Raw genomic sequence first — 16,966 nt, forward strand, 5'->3', positions numbered from 1 at the left:
CGAATACGAATTCGACCAAACCAAATTTGAGGAATATCTCTCATCATCCTCTTCAAGATCTTCATTGTCTCGCAAGTACAAGAGGATCTCACAATTGAGGAAGACCTACATGCCAAAGAAGGCACAAAATGAAGATTCTCGCCTGATTGTTGCTATGGATTTTACTCGCAATACCTCTGCTCACAATGACTCTTATCTAGTTAAAGAGTCATTGAATCAAAGCCCAGCGGCACTGACGAAGAGGGCTCGTCAGAGACAACGTCAGCGCCGCGCTCGTCAAATAGCTAAGGCCTTAGAACAAACCGACGGGGTTCGTTATCACGCGGACCTAGAGTCGAGGAGGCATCGAGTGGTTCAGTTGTCTCAACAACCAATTACTCATATCTCTGCTAAACTAACGATGGATGAATGGACTTTAGTCAAGAGGGCTCGCTCAACCCTCAAAGAACGTATACAAAAGCGTCGTGCAAACGCTGCTTATGCCCGTGCTCTCTTACAACAAAGACGAGAAAGAAACAAGAAAACGGTGGCCAAAGAACCACCAAAATTCTACAAAGTTTGGATTCCGAAGTTTGGACTTAAGCAAAATCAGCATTCGGAGCCCGTTAAGACTCCATACCCATAAGGGGGTGGTTCTAAACGTGCGACTCCCGACATAACCTTGGATCGCTCAAAGACAATAATTTGTCCTGAGAATGCCAACAAGGTTTTACACCCCCAGAAAAAGACGCATTCACCAAAATACATCGTCATACCTGAGAGGTCATGCCAACAGACGATACGATTTTTTGGCAATCATACCGATCAATCGTATTATCAAGTTGGGGGTGTGAATAAATTTCGAAAGAGAACTATTCGAGAAATAAGCTCTCATTGTTCCTGTGCACGACTCATTAGAGTAGTATTGTCGGAATATATTTATGCAAAACGAGAAGCCATCCCACGAAGAGCCTCAGTATTTCACAGTCTTTTCACCAAAATATCGAAGCCTAAGCCGAGACATTTTCACAAGAGAAGACCAGCTATCCAAGATGACGAATTCCCAGAAGTCACCATCAACATGACTGATAAAGGAAAATCTAAGCGGCATTCAAGTGAATCAAATCCCGACTTTTCCCCGAGAGGAAAAGTCAATTTAAGAATTGCCCAACGGATGTCTCGACTCCAGTTAACAGCTATTAGACATAGAGATTACAAGAAAATGCAAGAAGGAATGTCCTCGAAGGATGAACTCTCGGACACTTATTCTGCAATCGCTTTTGATGATACAATATCTAGCACAGGACAAACCAGAGAAGTACTCACAATCACCTCTGATCAGTTCGCTCAAATACTTCAAGAAGCTCTAGCCAAACAACGTGAAGAAATTAGAGCTGAAATGAAGACAGAGATGAAGTTGGCTATCTAATAAATGAAAGAATTGCTAGCTCAACGGTCTCAACCTCCTGAATCCAGTCGCCACATTCAAAATGTTATAGATGACAGTGATCCAGAAGTGGATGAAGTCATTATGGCTGATACACCTCCCAATAGCAATAACGCTGGGGGTAGTCTAACGGATCCTCCCAATAACGAGATTGGGGGTGGTTCAATGGCACCTCTTACAGGGGGTGGTCTAACTCATTCTCCTCAACGTCCTTCGAATGAAGACATAGACGAGGACAAGAAGATGCAAGAGCTTGAAAACAAAATCATCAAGAAGTGAAGAAGACGGGTATTCCGTGTCCCTATCCAAGAGAATGGGATTCAATACCGTACCCGACAAAGTTCAATCTGATTAACTTCACACCATTTGATGGGAAGAGCTCGCCTACCCAACACTTGATTTATTTCAAGTCTCATTTGGGCATGATCTCTGGAAATGAGGCTTTAATGGTCCGGTCATTCGTTGGCACCCTTTGTGGGCCCGCCTTCGATTGATACCGACGTCTCAAGCCAGGGAGCATCAATTGCTGGGATGACATATAAAGTTTGTTCCTCAGTAATTTCTTCGATGATGACACCGAAGTATCAATAGGAACCCTTTTAGATGAGAAGCAAAAAGACAGAGAATCAGTCGACAATTTTGTCAAGCGCTTCCGTAACAAGGCAATGAATTGCAGAGATCCTGTTACAGAGGAGTTCATTCTGCAAACATGCCACAATAATCTCTCTATCGATGTCCTGGAAGCCCTGGGGGTCGTACCATCCAAAACTTGGAAAGAGTTAAAACTACGTGGCGAACAAGCTGAACACTTTCTTAAAAGAAAGAAAGCTGAGAGAAGCCGACCGACGACATCTATAATCGCTGGGAACGCGACTCTCGATCCAAAGTTTCAAAAGGAGTATTCTTTCAAAAATGATGAAGCTCCAGCCATATTAAAATACCTCCTCGCCAATGATAAAATTGAGCTATCACCTATCAAAGATCAGGAGGGAGCCAAGAGGATTACGGATCCAAACTACTGTGCGTACCACAGAAGAGTTCTTCATCCCACCGAGATTTGCTTTGGACTAAAAAACAAAATCCAAGCCTTAATTGACTCCGGCGTCATAACGGCGAAACAAGCCAAGTAAAGACGACTCCAACTCCATTGGGTACACGAGTATAAACTGTTTCCCCTCACTCCAAAGAGTATACGAATATAAACTGCTCCTCGATACTCCAATAGGTATATGAGTCTAAACTGTTTCCTACTCTTGACGGGAAGTTCCTGGAGAATTTTTACATGTAATATTCTTAAGGATAACCCGGTCATATAACTCAACATGATGTTAGACCCAGTTTCGCGAAGAAAGCTGGGGTGGATGGTTCATGTAACGGGAAGTTCTCGTAAGAATTCTATATGTAGTTTTCTTAGGGATAACCCGATCATTACAAACAAAGTGATAAACACTACATCCCTACGGTGATTTCCGAATACTCTTTTGCTGAGATGAGATTCGATCACCTCTTTAGATCAATCTTCCCTCACAAACCCCTATTTGGTCAAACCTTTAAACAGTTAGGACCAAAGCCAAAATCCCCTCTCGATTCCTTCCATGAACGAGAGGTCCATTCAAATTGAACGATCAAACCTTTAAACAGTTAGGATCGTCTCAAACCCTTATTTGGTCAGACCTTTAAATAGTTAGGACCAAAGCCAAAATCCCCTCTCAATTCCTTCCATGAACGAGAGGTCTACTCAAATTGAACGGTCAAACCTTTAAACAGTTAGGGTCGTATCAAACTCCCATATGGTCAAACCTTTAAACAGTTAGGACCAAAACCAAAATCCCATCTCGATTCCTTCCATGAACGAGAGGTCCAAAAATTGAACGATCAAACCTTTAAACAGTTAGGATCGTCTCAAGTCCCTATTTGGTCAAACCTTTAAACAGTTAGGATCGTCTCGAATTCTTATTTGGTCAAACCTTTAAACAGTTAGGACCAAAGCCAAAATCCCCTCTTGATTCCTTCCATGAACGAAAGGTCCACAAATTGAACGATCAAACCTTTAAACAGTTAGGATCGTCTCAAGTCCCTATTTGGTCAAACCTTTAAACAGTTATGACCAAAACCAAAATCCCCTCTCGATTCCTTCCATAAACGAGACGTTCACAAATTGAACGATCAAACCTTTAAACAGTTAGGATCGTCTCAAAACTCCCACTTGGTCAAACCTTACTACAGTTAGGACCACAAACAAAATCTCTTCTCGATTCATTCCATGAACGAGAGGTCCACTTTCAGTTAAATAATCAAACCTTATGACAGTTAAGATTATTCAAACCCGTCCAGATTCTTTAAGTGGAGATCCCACTTTGAGTTTCTTTTACACCTAGGAGATAGAATATAAAATTCTTCCTCTCCAATTTCGGGTTCATCTCTACCAACAAACAAGAGACCAGGGGATAGAATATAAAATTCTTCCTCTCCGATTTCGGATTCATCTCTACCAACAAACAAGAGACCAGGAGATAGAATATAAAATTCTTTCTCTCCATTATCGGGTTCACCTCTACCAACAAAAAAGAGACCAGAATACTCCAATAGGTACACGAGTCTAAACTGTTTTCCTACATTCGACAGGCAGTTTCTAGAGAATATTATTCTGAATATTCCTAAGGATAACCTGACGAACTCTCGAGGGACATACAAGTATCAATTTGGTGATAAAAGTCAAAGAGATACCAACTTCGATTCAAGATCTCGATAACGGTCGAACGATAAACGCAGTACTGAAAGAGTATTAGCTATTCTACAAAGAATTGAATAGGCTAAAGGATGAAGAGCCGAAGCCATTTTATGGATTCCTCTACACGATCTACTCAACCAAGTATTGAAGAGATCGTAAGTAAAATCTATCTTATCCAAAGTATCCCAGACTCCTCTATACAAGAATGAGTCTGAAATCCTTTGGAGGGGGTATCTGTAGGCGTCAAAAAATGCTGAAAGATATCCAAATACAGCTCAAAAGGAAGTCATCCAAAAAATCAAAGAGATTACTGTCTCGCTGTGCGAGACAGTGTTTACTGTCTCGCCAGCGAGACAGTGTTGAAATGGTAAAAAACCACCTTGATAACTGCCGTACACGTGTTCATTAACTGCCAAGGACATGGAAAACATCATGGGCGAGAATCACGTGGATAACTGTCAAAATAACGGAGTTTGAGACGTGGGAAGGCAGTTACTGAAGAAACCACTGTGCAGTTGGGTTTTCCGAGATAGTGTTTACTGTCTCGGAACCCGAGACAGTAAAATCTGTCTCGCTCGCCGCCTTAACATGTTATTTTGTTGAGTTTTTGTAAATAATACCCCAGAGGCTACAAATACCCCCCTAGGGTCATTTCTGACGAGGATCGAGCACATTATTGAGCAATTTAGAGCAGAGAGAGAGCAGACACTATTGTTCTTGGATTCCCTTGAGATTCGAGCTTTGACTTGATCTTAAGAAGAACGACTATCTTACTTTGATAAGATCTTCGTTTCAAATTCTCACTTCGATAAACGAAGAAAGAATCATTAAGCCCCCTTCACGATCTGTGATTCGGCGGTCCACGAGTTAAAGCGCTCCCGACACAGGCAAAGTCCCACAAAACATGATTTGATAAACAACTTCTGTGTTATTTTCTCAAGAGTTGTAATTTTCTCTTTGTTGTGTAAAAGAGGTCTTATAAAAAGACTATTTCTTTGAATTTGTTGTAATCAAACAAAGATATAATGAATTCCACAGCAAAATCAACTTTCGACGAAAACAGGGGGTAGGCTCCTTCTCACGAGCCTCTTTTCTTGTCGCATTTGAAACCTGATCAATGACCTTTATGACCTTCACGTCGTTATACGAAGGCTGCTTCAATGAGGGCTGCTCCTCTAGTGGAGTGTCAGATGAGATAGTTCTACGCACCTCAGAGTCCCAATCCAGCGATAATCGCATGAGGTCCTTCTAAGAGAATTGGGTGGAGGAATCGCCTTCATGTAGGAGGAATTTGGTGCTGCTGGTGGAGTTGAGGGCCTCTTCTGCTATGGGTTTCCCATGTAGCAAAATAGCAAAATTGCCTTCCAAGAGCCATTCGCTTATTGGGGAGATGTAAAGGGGATAGATTTGGGGATGTCTTTGGGAGCTTTGGCTTTGATGAGTACTTTGCAAGTATCGATATCCTCCATATACGTAATGTTGTTGGAGCAAGCGAAGACTTCCCCGAACTCTTTGAGCAATGAAGAGATAAAATCTCTATCCCGTAGATGAAGGGGCTAAAAGTTTGATCCAGAAAAGTTCTGACTTTGGTAAGACTTGGAGACCTTGAGTTTCTGTCCATCGGCGGAATGTCCCACCGAAGGAGCCCATGTCAATGTACCCCCCATGAGGATAACTTGATCCCAAAGCTCAATGGAGGGAAATTCAATGAAGTTTTTTATCATATGCTCGTAGGATCTGAAAATCTCATTCTTTGATGTTAAAACGATACTCAAGCATTTTCTTAATCTCTGGAATGGAGGGAGAACCCATCCTTAAGGAGAGGATGCCAAAAACGGAAAGCTTGAGTATTTTATCTTTGACTAAGGTAGAGGTGTGGGTGATGTGGATCGTAGCTGGCGGGGGGCTGCATGGAGCAGGGCTAAGGGCAGAGATGAAGACACGAGAAGTATGCCCTAGCTGCTTGCATCTGAAGCATTTGAAAGTACCCAGGCTGCAGGATCTCGCCATATGGTTATGGTTGCCACAAAGATAACACCTTTTGGGATGAGTGGGTGGAGGAGCCTCCAAGAAAGAACTAGATTTCGGGACTTTCTTCTTGCAAACCACTATAGTCCAACCTTGGTTGGAGAGAATCTCCTTAGGATCTGGGAGGGGAAGAAGATCTTTCTCTCGCTCAGAGATAGAGGAATGTTTGAAGAGTTCAGTAAAGGATGTGAATTGTTTGGGGGCGGCGGAGGTGGGGTTAGGTTTTTTTTAGGGAAGGATGCAAAGGGTTTGGAAGAGGCAGCGGCGAAAGGGTGTTGTTGCTAATAGATGGGCCGAGACGACTCTTGCCCACGTGGCAAAAGAGGAGGCAATATTTGTGAGAGAGACTTTTGAATGGAGAGTTCTCCATTAATGAATCTCACATGTCTCCTTGGGGAGAGACTAGCCAATCCTGGTCACCTCTTGATCGCCACCATCACCTGCCATTTTGTTAAGTATAGCGACACCTATACTTTAAGTGGGCGGAATAGAAGATCATGCTCTATCCTTTTCATTTTCCTTACACTATCTGATACACGATATTCCACGTCAGATAAGAAAAGCAGAAGACATGACTATAGAAAACAAACAAACATATCTACGTAAGAAAAATATAAAATCTTACAAAATATAGTCTCTATAGAACAACTAGATTAGGTTTCATGGCTTGGTGTTTCTGATTTCATAATTTTGCAATAATAGCTAGATTTCACTTCTAAAGATTCAAGTCTTACACTAGACAAAAATAAGCTAATTGTAAAATCAGGAAACAATATAGCAAAAATGATAGAAGGCTTGCTTGTTCTAGTGACAGCATTAGTCATAGCATAATATACGTTAGCGTCCAATCAGTCAGACTGATTTCTCCAAATACTGTGCTAAACTTCTTATTCTCATAAACAACCCAAATAATGCCCCATAGACTTTTTCTCAGAAAGAACAGTGCAAATCAATTTTCAGCTTCTGTTGTTCATATCAGAAGTAAATCTCTGGTACAAGATAGAAATGAAAGAAGCATCATTAAACCAATGGAAAGTGAAAAGAAACACACCAAGATAACTAATACCTGATAGCACTTTACAACCTGTCCTACGCCAATACTGTCAATAAATATGCTTGACTTAATGAGAGCAGACCAGCTTGTCAGGTCCTCTTTCTTAATATATGTTTCGGTGCTGATGATCACTCCTGTATTGAAGGGGGAAAATGCATGGAGAGATCAAATATTTGCTATGATATTTCGAATACAATCTTCGCATTTTGTTACAGATTTAATCTATCAAAGTTTTCAATTAATTGTCTTACATTCTAGAATTCTTCCGTCATATGAAGAAACAAAATTTGATAAAGAAGAAAAATGTGACAGAATGATCTCATCGCACTCAAATTATGCTTCATAGGATTCTTAGTTACATAAATAAAGAAGCTAGATTCTGAAGGGCTTTTCTTGTTCCAGTTCTAAGCTTATGGATATGAAGTGAAATTTAATCATGACCAGCCAGCTCTTTGTTATTTCTTAAAGCCTATGGATACCAAGAGAAATTTGATCATGACCAGCCAGCTATTTGTTGCAAACTAAATTGAACATTTTTCTTCATCCACTATAGATTGGCAGCCAAAAGTTCGTATCTGAAATAAAAAAGTTTAAGACATACCTGTAAAAATAATTTGGCTTATTGCTCATCAGAAGGTATTATTGACAGTTGTAAAAGTTTATACAGAGAAGGAATCATGCAATCTGCAAACCTGTAGAGCAAAACCAAAAATGGAATATTAATTGAAAATAAGTATATTACGGAAATAAGCATTGATGCAGGAGCCTACACGGTTTTGATAAAATTACTTACATGAAAAAGATAATTTGAGAATTGAGATCATGCAGAAATCTAATGGACACTCAAAAAATACCATTCCATGTAACTCATTGCATGAAACCTAGTAAGTTGAATCTTAATTGACTCTTCTCAGATCTCATACTTTCAACTCTTTTATTCCAGCACTAGAAATAAGTATCTATCCAGCACGAAGTCCATAAGGTTCCATCAGAATACAGTGGAAAAAACTACTAATGTTATCTATTTTTTTAAAAGAAAATTTTAATTAGAGCCCAGACAGGTCCCAAATAAGGAAAGCAAAACAAATCTAAAAGATTTCAACATGACTCTGTTAATTGCACAGTAAAGGTTGATGCAATATCAAGCTAACTTAATGAAATATCACAGATTATCAACATAAAACTTGATATAGTCAGATTCAATAATAGTGTGAATGCACACACATTTACAACGGATTATTTGAAGAGTTTTTTTTATAACTAATTGATACTTTTCATATAATTGAATTTTCCTTTAATAGTGACACATATACTCCAATAATCTTTTAACATTTCTTACATAATAACACCATTATACTCCTGAAAACTTAAGGTCCTATGAAATAATACACCATATAAATAGGACAAAATGAAAGACTGATCAAAAAGTAAATTCAGAAAAATTTATAATCATAAAAAAATGAAAATCAGGATTCACTCATCATTGGCTTGAATCAGAAAGGAAGGCATACACCAGAATCATTTCTTTTATATCAATAAAGAATACGGAAAAGACAAAGCTTTAGAACATGCATGAATCACTGATTGCATTTCAAGGTTGAGCAACATCTATACAATCATGTCCACAGCTTGGTTTTGTTAACTAGAAGAGCTTGTGGCTGTGCACAATAATATTCCGAACTTCCTTATTTCAAAATAAAACCTGAAAGTATGAAATAGGGAAGAGGAATCAAGATCAAATGTTATGAACTCAGTATATTGTAAGAAACACTATCACACACACTAATTCCATTAAAATAATAGGTGAAGTATAAGAAGCATCATTCAAATATATTATTAAAGCTAAGTAATCATATTGATTGGACACAACCACACTACACACTTACACATTAAGTGCTACTGTACTGTAGGAGCACAAAAGATTAGCTTAGGTATTTTGCATATAATATAGCTTGTACAAGTTGCAGCTTTATCTGGGAAGGAAACGTACAATAAAAAAGGCAGAAAATAGAAACAAAATAATTAATCTGGAAAAAGTTTGCATTCCAGGATATATAATTTGAGGGTAAAATGGTAATTTCACAAGAGAGATTTTTTTTTTCCTTTCATTTATTTTCATTGTTCCTTCTAGAAGATTCTAAATCATACCATGAGAATAAAATATGAACTCATATAATTAAGATTGTAAGTTCTCAAGAGAAACATTTCTTTTCTTTCTTTTATTTTCCTTTTTTCCTTACTTATTTCTAGAACATTCTAAATCATGAAATGATAATACACACATAATTAAATTGCAATATCCCTATTTTTTAATCACTTACTCTAATTATATATCCTCAATTAAGAAACTACTCAACAAATTTGTGTTAAGGATAAATTTAATTGCTACATAACAGTTTAAGCTACATTTTATGAATAATTTTTCAAAACAGGCCGATTTAGCTATTTATTTTTCAAAATCGACTGTTTTTTTTATTTATCAAAATCGACCCGGTTTTGTGATCAGCAGGTTAATCACTATCCTAAATAGTCGGGGTTACCAACCCCGACTATTTAGGAGGGTGTTAAACCCTAATTAAAGGCTTTAAACCCTAAAAATTAATGTCCTAATTAGTCGGGGTTGGCAACCCCGACTATTTAGGATAGTGATTAGCCTGCTAATCACAAAACCGGGTCGATTTTGATAAATTAAAAAAAACGGTCGATTTTGAAAAATAAAAAACTAAATCGGCCTATTTTGAAAAATTGTTCTACATTTTATATGTAGAGGTCCATAATAAAATTGGATAAATTAAATCATTATCAAACTAATATATGAAATATAAGACTATCATATAACTTAATGTGCTAGTTAGAAAGAATGGTAATGGCATAGAGAAATGGACAAGAACCAGAAATTAGAAATCTGAAACACAAACAAAATAAATATCAAATGTCCAAAATAAAAAACAAAGGGGTAGAATAATTAACCATCTTTCAGAAGATAGCAACACCAGACTACATAGCAAATCATCTGCAGCACAGAAATCAAACAAGAAGGAATAGAGAACAATAATTTCTCTTATATCAGTAAAGTATACCAAAAAGACAGATTTCAAAACATGCATCACTTACTAATTAAATTTCAAGGTTGAACAGCATGAAATATAAATCCCAAACCATACAAACATTTCCATAGCTTGGTTTTGATAACTAGAACAGCTTGTAGATTTCTGATGAAATAATACTCCAAGTTTCTTCCTCCAAAAGGAAGCCTGAAAGTATGAAATAGGAAAGAGGAATCAAGATCAAATATTATGAACCTGGTATAGTTTGAGAAACACTATCAAACACAACGACCCCATTAAAATAATAGGTGAAGTATAAAAGGCATCATTCAAACATGTTATTGAAACTAAGTAATCAGTATTGATTGGACAAAACCACAATTTTACATTATGTGCTACTGTACTATAGGAGCAGAACTTTAGTCTAGGCATTTTACAAACTGTGTAACTCGTAACAGAGAGTTGCGCCTTTATTTGGAATGAAATTATATAAGAAATAAGCCTGAAAACAGATACAAAAAAGTTGATCAAGGGAACACAACTATTGCAATTCCGTGACAAGGACTTCCCCCAAGTCGTATTAGAAAAACAAAGCACGAGACTGCTACAGGTCATCAAGTACTACAATTCAGTGATTGGAAAGAAAAAAATGTTAATGTCATAAAGAAATGAACAAAAATTGGAAATTAGAAATGTGAAACACAAACAGAATGATATCAAATGTCCAAATCCGTTAAATAAAAAAGGGAGGGAAATAATTAACCTTCTTTCAGAAGACAACACCACCAAACTGCATAGCAAATCATCTGCAACACAGAAATCAAACAACATGGAATAGATAAGAACAATCTGTCTTATATCAGTAAAGAGTACAAAAAAGACATGACAAAATATCAGAAACCCCCTAACCTTGGACGATTATCATATAACCCACCATAACTTTCAAAATATTAGGAACCCCCCTCAAATTAGGGTTAAAACCTCCTTTAGTTCTAAGATTTTATCAGGGAACCCACCAAACAGCATTAAGCACAATTTTCACATGGGTGGGTAAAATTACACATGCTGATATTTCACCGGTGAGTATTGTGGTTTATGCCCTTTGGAGGATTTTCTGCTAAAACCTTAAAATTATGGGTTTTTATGGGGCAAAATTACACAGGCTGATATTTCACCGGTGAGTATTGTGGTTTACGCCCTTCGGGGGGTTTTCTGCTAAAACCTTAAAATTAAGTTAAAATGTTGCTGTTTGGTTTTGTTAACTCTAGCAGCTTGTGGTTGTAGCCTTCCAACGCAACGATAACACAATTTTCTTCCTCAAGAAACCTGAAAGCATGAAATAGGGGAGAGGAATAAAGATCAAATATTATCAACATAGTACAATTTAAAAAACACTATCAAACACAACAACTCCACTAAACTAACTGGTGAAGTATAAGAAGCATCTCTTACCGATTGAATTTCAAGGTTGAGCATATAATCCGAAACTATACCAAAATGTTGCTGTTTGGTTTTGTTAACTCTAGCAGCTTGTGGTTGTAGCCTTCCAACGCAACGATAACACAATTTTCTTCCTCAAGAAACCTGAAAGCATGAAATAGGGGAGAGGAATAAAGATCAAATATTATCAACATAGTACAATTTAAAAAACACTATCAAACACAACAACTCCACTTAACTAACAGGTGAAGTATAAGAAGCATCATTCAAACATGTCATTGAAACCACACAATCAATACTGATTGGACAAAACAACAATACATACTTACACTATGTGATTCTGTACTGTTGGCGCACAGAAGTTTAGTTAATGCATTTTTGCATATTATTTAATTTGTAACAGAGATTTACACCTTAATTTCAGAGGAGATATATAAGAAATAAAACCAAAAATAGAAACAAAAAGAATTGATTTGGGAACAAATACATTGCAATTCCACGATGAGGACTCAATCCTAGGTCCACATAAAATTTTTGAGGTCATAAAGTACTGCAACAATTCAACATTTTGAATGAAAGAAATGGTGATGGCATGGTGAAATAATCAAGAAAAAGGAATTAGAAATACATGCAGAACAAGTATCCAACTAACAAAAATCCATAATTAAGACTTAAGGGGAGGAAAATAAATAACCTTTTTAATAGGACAGGCTGGACAGCAACACCAGACTCCATAGAAAATCATATCCAGCTCATAATTGGAGTAAATCAACAAACAATACAAAATTGTAAATTGCTCAAAGACGAAGATTCTACTCCCACAGCACCATAAGAAATGAATCATTCCTTCCCAAATTGCAGCCTGCTGTCGAAAATAAAACCCTCAAATTGATGAGAACAAAATTAGGAATGAGTTTATTTAGAAACTTTCTTCATATCAATTTCCCCAAATAATCAAGCAAGAAAGGAAAATAACTCGCTGACTATTTTTTCATCATCAACAAAAACAACCACCACCACCACCCAAAAAAAAAAAAACACTGACAACTGCCGCTACGTTGTCCAAATCTCCAAATCTTGTTGCCATAATCAACGGATCAAATCATTACTACCCTAACCCCAATATGCGATCAAAGAAAAACCCTAAAAGTGAGAAAACTAAATCCTAATTGCACCTCATCCAACGTTCAAGAGCTGTGTGATTTGAAAATGAGGAGGCAATCGTTCAGGCGACTTAGAGCATCGAGCCTCCCTATCTCATATCCTTGAGTAAATTTAGGGAGTATGACGGGAAAGTTTGGTTCCAACAAGCTCCCTATAACGAAGACTAAATATTGGGCTTGTGATTTGGTATTCCAAATCAAAGGTAAGAAATGACTTCTTATATTTAGTCTCAACATAAGGACCATTGTTGGAGTAATTTTTTTCCCCTCCTATTCCCTATATTTAGTCTAGGACATGAGATAGGAACCATTTGGGGAGCATTGTTGGAGCACTTACTCATTATTTGGCTTCCTATTTCCTAGGATGAGAGATTTGCTCCTCAAATATAAAGAAAATCTAAGATCATTATTGGAGATGCTCTTATATGTAGGAGAGTTGCGCCCGATAACGCGCTGCCTGAACGCCACGCGTAAAGCGTGTGACGACAAAGCGATCCTATAAAAATTTAAACGGGCTGGGCTTGTCCGAATCTGACCCGTTATTTTCCTTCTAATTAGACCGGTGCCTTTCAATTTTGGGGGCGGTCTAAGAAAGACAAATTAGCAACTTGGGCCGAACTTTTTTTAAATATATCTGGGACTAGATAAGGTTGTTAAAGACTTAAAAAAGTAACGGGCTGTTAACGCACGAAATATATCCTAAAGTTTTGTATGGTGTAGGAAAAGTATACATAAATTGTGAACATATTTTGTCTTTTTTCAATGGAAAATAAATCTAATACTATTATAAAAGTGGATTGGCATGTTAAAACATTTCTTCCAAAAATGCCCTCCAAACCGCATACATACATACATAAAACACATGCATACATACATATAAACACATTCATATATATGCATACATTCTAATAATGTCATAACTCTCCTATTAATTGTCCACTAATATTAACTTCTAATTTTTGTAACCCCTCCACTAATCCAATATTAATGTCATCATTAGGATAAAGGTACAAATTGTCTCTAGCCTTTTCGTTCTTCACTTATAAAAAATTGAGGACATACATTTATTATTTTGAAAATTATTTCCACTACCGTTACACTCATTTACACCTATCAATGATGCATGATTACAAATGAAAATTTTAGTTTAGAATTTAAAGGTCATGTGATTCCTATAAATTGACCTAATTTCCTCAGTAAAACATATCCGGCATCAAATAGAAAATAGAACTTGGAGAAAAAGGTTGAGGAAGAGAAGAAAAGACAATCATCACATGTTAGTAAAAAGGTAATCATAGTTTATACTATTATTATAATTTACTTATAGCTTTCAAAAATAGTGTTAGATGATTACGTAAAAACATGTAGATAGTAAAAAGGTAACTACATGATTTTCTATTAAGATGCACTTGTGAAGGTTGAGGGAGAGAAGGAGAGATCGATGTTCATTATCCAATTTTCAATGGTTTTTGTTAGTTATATAATTTTTTTTTTTAAATGAGTGACCATTAGTATCCAATTACGTTAGTTTATTTGACGTTAAATAAATATCCAATTTTCTTTTACTACTAATATTTCAAGTTGGGAGCTTCGTGATTACATTTTCCATAGTTCATATTTTATTTTCATCCATATTTTATCTCCAGACGAGTTTCTCGATACATTAACACTTATATAAATAGTATTACTAATTTTTTATTCTTATGTGGCTAATGGTTTCTAGATTTAAAAATAACAAAAGGCGGAGTCCACTTCCAAGACCTCTAATTGCTCCAAGACACCACGGATTAAATGTCATGATAAATTTCTCGATGTATTTCATTGATACTTTACTCTTTCGGAGCTTAGTATTAAATTATTTATTTTTAATCCAGAGGCGCATGCTATTGTTCAGGAGCAAGGAGTATTGATTTTGAGGTTTATAAATTTGTAGAAATTGCTTTTCTATTATGTGTAATTTATGGAAGTTTGTGGTGTAATTTGGAGTTTATCGGGCACAAAGTAAATTCACATAATAGTTCTTAATGTCAAGTAACATGAAAGCAGTAAATAACTATTTATTGACAACAATGTGAAAATTATATATATAGGAATATCTGTATGGAATGCATATACTTGGTTGAATGTGTGCAATGTAGATATATGTCAAATGCCTTTTTGATGTATCCTAAAATCCCAATGTAGGAATGATGGGATTAAAAACACTTGACTTACAAATTCATTTACATTATTAACTCATTTTCTTAATAAGAGATTGCAAGCGTTCCACTAACTATATATTACTTGAAAATCCATTTTGTAAAATTTTAACATGGTGTGTGATATTTAATGATTGGTATGTTATAAATTAATATACTAAACAAAGAAAACGTTGAAATATATATGATAGAACTTTATTTTTCCTTATTTTTTTGGGTCATGTAAACTATATATATATATAGCACATTCTCCATAATAAATATTTTTTCTCATTATTTTTAAGTGAATCTTGACAACTAAAGTTAGTCAAAAATTTGCACTTGATTGAGTTTGAAATTTTCAATATTTAGTCCATCGTATCCTTCATGAATAATGAGTAATTAAAAAACTAACCAGTAAAATAAATATAGATGAAAAAATGAATGAAATGATATAATGAGATATTATTGTTGTTGTTCGGGTAAATTTTGATGGTGGATGGAATAATCTTTGCTGATTACATACATAAGTTAAGTGAATAGTATGTAGGTTACTTATTTAAACATGTGCTGATAGACATTAATTGCGATAATAAGTTTAATGTATTAGACTTCCAGTGCCTTCCAATTCACATGCAACACACATAAAAGCTTAGATTTTGATGGTGGATGTAGTAATCTTTGCTGATTATATAATTATTTAAACATGTGATTATATACTTATTTAAACATGTGCTAATAGACATTACTTGCGATAATAAGTTTAATGTATTAGACTTCCAATTCACATGCAACACACATAAAAGCTTTTTTTTTATATAAAAATTACTTTCATACTTATGTCCACGTGCAACGTGATTATATATCTTTAAATGATCATCATGATTATCCATTAAACTTGCTATCCCTAAAAAAATTTCTTAGCAAACATCAAATGATTGATGCTTTTTTGTATTTGAGTTTTCTGAAATTACTCATGATGATCATTTCAAAGGATAGTTCACACACACATGAAATTACTCATGATGATCATTTCAAAGGATAGTTCACACACACAAAAAGTATCATCACAAAAATTAAACGTAAAATTAAATACACAAAAAGTATCATCACAAAAATTAAACGTAAAATTAAATACACGTGCAACGCACGTGCACCATACTAGTAACATTAAAAAGAGTGATGGCTAAAATCAAAAGCTAAAAGATATCTAATAGGAGGTGGAGCATGTTCAAACCATACAGAACAATTAGCCACACTATATGCCAACCTTGTTTGAGCATGTGTTACACCATTAGATGCTTTATCTATTTTTTACACGATATTTTTGCAGAGTTCATATTTGAGTTCATATTTCTCTTCAAAATATCCCTTCCATCAAGGAATTCTCAATGGAAAGAGAATAAGTATAATTCTTCGTTAGGAAAACAATAACATAATTTTTAAAATATGTGATATTTTTATTATACAATTGATTCTCTAAACAAGAATTACTCGTATGAGAAAACTATTCCTATCTGTAATTAAAAAAAACCTATCAGTGTTGATGGCGTTTTAAATGTTTATAATCAATATTAAATTCTATGCATAGTTAAGAAATTACAGATCAAAGAGAAAAACAACATAATAACATGGGCACAAAGACAACTCATTTCATGCACATGAATGTAAAATTTCAATAACCATCTAGATAATCTCAAAGATGTTGACATGTTTTTAGAAAAATTATACACACAATAGACATAAAGGAAGGACACACAATCAAAGAGAAAATCAACATAATAACATGCATAATTAAGAAATTACAGATTAAAGAGAAACACAACATAATAACATGGTCGCAAAGACAACTCATTTCATGCACATGATTGTAAAATTTCAGTAACCATCTAGATAGTCT

General features: G+C 35.6%; 1 long non-coding RNA gene across 5 annotated transcripts; it reads right to left on the minus strand.

Moving 5' to 3' along the window:
• Nucleotides 6,863-13,065, minus strand: LOC109837075. Of its 5 annotated transcripts, none has more exons than XR_002246171.1 (9): nucleotides 12,902-13,065; nucleotides 12,421-12,588; nucleotides 11,739-11,870; nucleotides 11,050-11,092; nucleotides 10,354-10,493; nucleotides 10,210-10,252; nucleotides 7,841-8,941; nucleotides 7,252-7,373; nucleotides 6,863-7,174 (listed from the first exon to the last, which is right to left on the minus strand). It is a non-coding gene; the product is annotated as an uncharacterized LOC109837075 (long non-coding RNA). The 5 variants fall into 5 exon arrangements; XR_002246172.1 differs by having other exon boundaries at nucleotides 7,841-7,931; nucleotides 12,421-12,591; XR_002246173.1 differs by having other exon boundaries at nucleotides 7,270-7,373; nucleotides 12,421-12,591.

This window comes from Asparagus officinalis, chromosome 4 (genome assembly GCF_001876935.1).
Source record: "Asparagus officinalis chromosome 4, Aspof.V1, whole genome shotgun sequence".
Taxonomy (NCBI): Eukaryota; Viridiplantae; Streptophyta; class Magnoliopsida; order Asparagales; family Asparagaceae; genus Asparagus; species Asparagus officinalis.